Raw genomic sequence first — 6257 nt, forward strand, 5'->3', positions numbered from 1 at the left:
TAGGAAACCATCTGGTCCTGAGCTTTTGTTTTTGGGGATAGACTTTTGAATACTCTCACAATTTCCTTGCTTATAACTGGTCTGTTCAGGTTTTCTATTTCTTGCTGATTCAAGCTCAGAAGACTGCTTCTAAGAATTTTCCCATTTCTTGTAGGTTAATTCATTTATTGGTATTTAAGTGTTTATACTCTGGGATACTGTTCCAACTTTTCCTCTTTTGTTTTTCTCCCTTTTTTTTTCCCTTTGTAAGCCTTGCTAGAGATTTGCCTGTTTTGAAAATTTTCTCAAAGACCCAGTTCTTAGTCTCATTTTGTGACTCCACATGTGATCCTATCCTTGAGAATAGTCCACTTGCACTTGAGAAGTATGTGTATGCAGCTCTTTGGGGGTACAGTATACTCTACGAGTCTGTTTCTAGGAATTTTACCCTTTAATCCTTTATTAAACAAAGTAGCAAGAGGTTCACACTCAATCAAATTTAATCAAACACCTAAAATAGTATTTTTCTGAATTAGATTTTTTCATAGATTTATCATTTAATTCCTAAAAATAATTCTTTGAAGGGGACCTAACACCCTTGCTCTTTTTTGAATCACCAAGTGGGAATCATAGTTAAAATAACTTGCAAAAAATCTCATAACTAAAAAGCAAAGGAAGTAGTAGGGCAGGGAATTACAGGAGCCATAATTCAAACTCTGATCTTCTGTCTCACTTCTCTGAGCTTCAATTTCCCCATCTGCAAAGTGGAAACATTTATTTTCAAAAGATGATATAGGAATTACCACTTTTTTCTTAAGATTTATGTATTTATACATACAGGACTGGGATACAGGCCAGAGGTGCAGAGACGGTGAGAGGATTCACCAGAAATAGTGGGGTGAGCAGAACAGGCAGATTGAGGAAGTATACTGCTGAGGGGAGCAGCAGGCAAACAAGGAAAGGTCTGCTGTGCCATGTGGGTTACCACCTTGTCTAGGAATTGAACTCAAGCTGAAGCAGCTGCAGCCAGCTTTGCAGTGATGCGCTTTAATCCACTGCGCCACCAGGCAGGGCCCAGGATTACCACTTTCAAGTAATGTCTGCTCTTTAAATAGGTAGCAGGTCTTTGCCTTTCCCCATTCTTAACTTGCCTGGTTTGTTGACCTATTCCAAACAAATAGCTAAGAAAAAGGTCAACTTTAGAATTTGCTATCTTATTAACTAACCAACTTGATCATGATCTTCACAAGGAAGTTCATAACACAATATAATCTTAAGAGTGTTTTTGCAGCACTCTGGCTCATCTAGCAATTGAGATGCTTCCAGCAGAACTTTTTATACTCAGAGAGTTGCATAAAGACTACTTCCTCTCCGCTATTCCCCCACATATGCAGGTGGTTTGTTTTTTAGCCATAATTAACTTAATTAACATAAAGTGACAGAAATAGAAAAAGCCACAGTGTTTCTAGCCAGGCAGCAGGTTGCAGGGAGAGGAAGAATTCTCTGTCTGACAAAGTGAGAGGAGAAATACACAACTACTAAGGAGGAAAAGGAGTCATGGCCAAGTGGCAAGAACTAGGGAATATCTTTAACAGGACCACCCACAAGACCCTCATCCCTACTCCCCAGGAGGGGCTAGGTACCCCTGATCTATTAAATAAGAACTCACACCAAAGTGATTATGAGCTTCTTGAGGGTTGAAACTATAACTTGCATCTAGACTCCCAGAGCACAGAACCTGGTACAAATAGAAGTCCAAATTTGTTGAATATATAAATGAGAAATTAAAGTTTCTCCTTTCACCCATCAAGCATCTATAACTCCTCATCAATACCTACAAAAAAACATATGTCAGGCCATCTTCCCAGCAGTTCTATATAACCCACAGCTACTTCTCAAAAAAAAAAAAAAAAAAAAAGTGAGAGCAGGGCCCTCCCTGACGGCACAGCGGGTTAAAGCACAGCACTAAGAAGCTTAAGCCACCTCCGCATGAGTTCGATACCCGCCTGCCCTACAGGAGATCCACATGGAGCGGCAGACCTCTCCTGACCCGCCCGCTGCTCCCCTCAGCAGTGTACTTCGATGATCTGCTTGTTCTGCTCCCCACTCTGTCTCTGGTAAATCCTCTCACTCTCCGCATCTCTGGCTTATTACATTTCTGTATAAATAATCTTTAAAAAAAAAAAAGTGAGAGCAAATCCAAATTAAATCATTAAACAGCTCCCTATTACCTTCAAAATAAAGTCTATAGACCTTAATTTGCATTTAAGATCCTCTTGGCTCTTGCCTTTCTTTCATATACCTTTCAAGAATCTGAGAACCTACTAAACATAAACCCACTGCCCCTAATGTGCCCTAGAGTACCACTTCATCATCTTAGTGACCATAGCTCCTACAAGACTCACCACCACCAAAATCAAGGTATACCTAAATTCTACCAACCTTTCATATAACAACTCAGGATCCAAACATTTTACAAAGTCTATCACAGTGGTTCTAAATCACAATGTTCATTTCCTTTACACACTTAAAGTGGTAAGTTTGATAGCACTCACACTTCGTTTAACAATAAATACCCTGTTATTTTTATATAAAGAACATACATCCAATACAGACTAATACAGAGTATGGCATGTTCCTCCAGCTAGTAAATCTCATACTACCAAGAATATACTTATATTACTCTATTTCCAGTGGTTAGATTAACTAACATAAAATAAGTACTACCTTTTCTTGCAAAAATTGAACTTTTTTCATTTGAAAGTACAAGTACCAACTACTATCAATTACTATTTTTAAAAAAATTTTTTTTTAATTATCAACTTTTTCAGCTTGATTTCATCTATTTTATAGTAGTGCTTTAATAATAAACATAAACAACAATAAACTTTATAAATGCTTGTTTCTTTCTGAATCAAAGACAAGATCATAGAATGTACAGTGCAGTTTAGGAAACTATTACATCTTGATTCTAGAAAAACTGGTAACCTCTGTATTAGCTTATATGACAACCACGTATATCCACGCATCTTTTAAGATTCATAAAACTATTATACTTTCCTTGAGTTCCTCTTTCCACTCCCAGAACTGTTTCCTTGGATCCCACTTTATCCCAGATACATCTGACCCAATCCTAGATCGAACCCTAGATAAATTTTATAACACCTGTTCTGCTATATACAATATATCCTTATTTACATGTCTGTAAAAAGTCCCTTAAGAGGCCCTCCCTGGTGGTGCAGCGGGTTAAAACACAGCACTGAGAATCTAAAGCTGTTTCCGCTTGAGTTCGATTCCCGCCTGCCCCGGAGGTGTCTACATGGCGTGGCAGACCTCTCCTGGCCCGCCCACTGCTCCCCTCAGCAGTGTACTTCGTCGATCTGCCTGTTCTGTTCCCCACTCTGCCTCTGGTGAAGCCTCTCACCGCCCCTGAGCCTCTGGCCTGTACCCCAGTTCTGTATGCACAAATAAATCTTTAAAAAAAAAAAAAAGTCCCTTAAGATCTGTTTTTCAACACAGTAACCACTAAACCATGTAGTTAATGGAATTCAACCTTGATTAAAAATGAAGTAAAACTTACATTCTTTAGTCTCACTAACCACATTTCAAGCACTCAAGAGTCCTATGTGTAGATGGTGACTACCATATGTACAACATCTTTTTCATCACTGCCAAAAGTTCAACTAGATAGTACTGTGTCCTGATTGCATATTTTCTGAGTCACAGAAAGTCTAGCAGGCAATCTGATAGAAAATATGCCAAATTCACTTCTGCATCCCAGCACCCTTACCTTAGTAAATCCCCATAAATGTTGTTTAGAAAAGACACTGAGAAAAAGACCTTGTTCAACCTTTCTTACTAACATACACCACTAGGACCTTTGTTTCATAAGTGCAATGTCCTTTACAGACTAATGTCACCCCACTTGTGGAAAGAGGCAGGAATCATAACAGAGGTGATCAGAAGGCCTGTTTATCCCTCTTCCCCAGCCTATCCACTGTTTAGACTTGAAGGGTTTGTTTTCTTATTTCATGTTTATCATGCAACTGAAACTGCAAGTGATTCTAAAAGGAACTTTTTTCAAATACTGGACCATCTCACAACTACACAGAAATAAAAACATGAAGATCCTGTCTAAAAATTAGCATACTTTGCTGGACTCTGAGTTAATATATCCTTAGAAGAACATATGGTATGCTCCTTATATTTAAAAAATACAGCCATTTGATACACATTTTCTGAGAACCTATTAGAAGCTAGGGAGTAAGGAAAGTGAAATATTCTACAATCAGGTAAAAAAAATCTTAAATTGGAATAATGTAAAGTAGTAAGTATCCTATTCTAAAGGAAAAATAAAGAAATGCAAAAGAGAAATTCAGAATCTAGAGGTGAAATATGGTAGAGGATCAGGGAATCACAGAGATAGCTGCTCAAAAATAAACCCAAGCTACATTTTAAGTAGTTAAAAGTTGAGAGATGAAGAAAGGGGAGAGGATGTTACAAATAAATACAATGGCATTAATGAAGGTAGAAGAATGTGATTTGAAGAATAGTGTCAAGTACTTCAGTCTAGCCAGAACAAGAAGAAAGTAAGCCTGGAGACTAATGAGGCAGGCAGAGGCCAAATTATTAAAAATATAAACATAGAAAAAAAAACTGCAAGCTAATATAAGTGGTTTGAATTTTATCCTCAAAGCTATGGGAAACCACTAAAGATTTTAAAGCAGGAGAGAATTTTATATTTAACAAATCTCACAGAGAACCAGTATATGGGATAATTTGGTAGGAGTGAGGCAGAAGGCAGGAAAACTAACCAGGATGTGGCTGCAAAAAGTAAAGAGACAGTATATTTTAACCACAATTTTTAAAAAATTGGGGACAAAAAAAAAAAAAAGAGTGATGAGGCAGGGTATACCTGATGCATATAGCTTTAAGTATAGTTTGTTTATTTTTTAAAAAGATTTTATTTATGCATAAAATAACTGGGGTACCAGCCAGAGGTGTGGGAAGTGAGAGGGTTCACCAGAGACAGAGGAGTGGGGACCAGAACAGGCAGATTGACTGAAATACACTGCTGAGGGGAACAGGGCATGAGACCGGAGAGGTCTGCTGCACCATATGGGTCATCTCCCTGGCCAGGGGTCAAACTTGTGCCACAGTGGCTGCAGATAGCTTCACTGTACTGTGACTTAACCCCTTGCACTGCCAGGGAGACTCTAAACATAGCCAGTTTAAAACAGATTTCATATACCTCTCAAAGCTCTAACATCATTATTCAATTATAGAGCACAACTACAATAGTAACCATTAAACTCAATTCCATATATTACAAAAATTACACTGTACTCTTTCAGTGTTTAGTTCTACACTAAAACTAAACATTCTTCTCTTTTTCACTGCATACAATTTTGAAAAGAGTATTTTTGGCAGCTGAGCACATCTGTGCAGTGTGCAACAAGTGTAAACAGTTGAACGAAGCATTTCCTATTCCTTATTGGAGAAGGAAAAAAAAAAAACAAGGAAATTCTAACATGGCAACATCAGGTTGCAAATTGAAATTTTTTTAATTAGTTTTTTTTTTTTTAATGAACATGCCAATTTAAAATCCCATCTGGTTGTATGGTACAGCTGCCTGAGTGAATACAGTAGTTTCGGTTAAGTACTTGACTAACACATTCCCAACTGCCAGGTGCCATCCACAGCATCAGTCATAAGCAGAGCACTTAGGAAGTACCCATATCCCCATGAAAGTATTTCTTAGTTTGTCCAGGAGGGGAGGAGACATATAGGAAAATGGAAGTAACCGCCTCAAAATTTCAAGTGTCTTTTCAATTTTATCATCTAATCTCTTCAAAGACAACAGACTACCACCTGTAACCCTAAATTCCTTAGCATAGAGTTTACCTAACTTCGGCCTTGTACCAACAAAATCTTAAGAGCTTTGGAAATAGATTAAACCTGGGTTCAATTCCAACTCTCACATGTTTCTTAATCTTCCTTGTCCCTCATAAATACAATGGTAGTTGTTAGCCTTTATATTTATCAAGGTGTGAAACTACTGTTTTATATTAGTATTGCAAATCAATGGAACATCAATTTTAAAAAAAACAATAATTAAACTTGTAGGGTAATGGTGAGGAAATATACATAATACCTACAGAATATCTCACTCATAGGGACATTCACTAAATAACTATTTTTACATGATACTTTGTACACCTCACTATACTTTACAGGTAACTACCTTACATATGTAATTATGTACCTACCTTAAAAGT

General features: G+C 37.4%; 1 protein-coding gene across 3 annotated transcripts in view; it reads right to left on the minus strand.

Moving 5' to 3' along the window:
- FAM168A (family with sequence similarity 168, member A) overlaps positions 1-6257 on the minus strand; it is a 158266-nt gene that overhangs the window by 113330 nt on the left and 38679 nt on the right. The gene's annotated exons all lie outside the window — the stretch shown is intronic.

This window comes from Condylura cristata, unplaced genomic scaffold (assembly GCF_000260355.1).
Source record: "Condylura cristata isolate star-nosed mole 26May11 unplaced genomic scaffold, ConCri1.0 scaffold00015, whole genome shotgun sequence".
Lineage (NCBI taxonomy): Eukaryota > Metazoa > Chordata > Mammalia > Eulipotyphla > Talpidae > Condylura > Condylura cristata.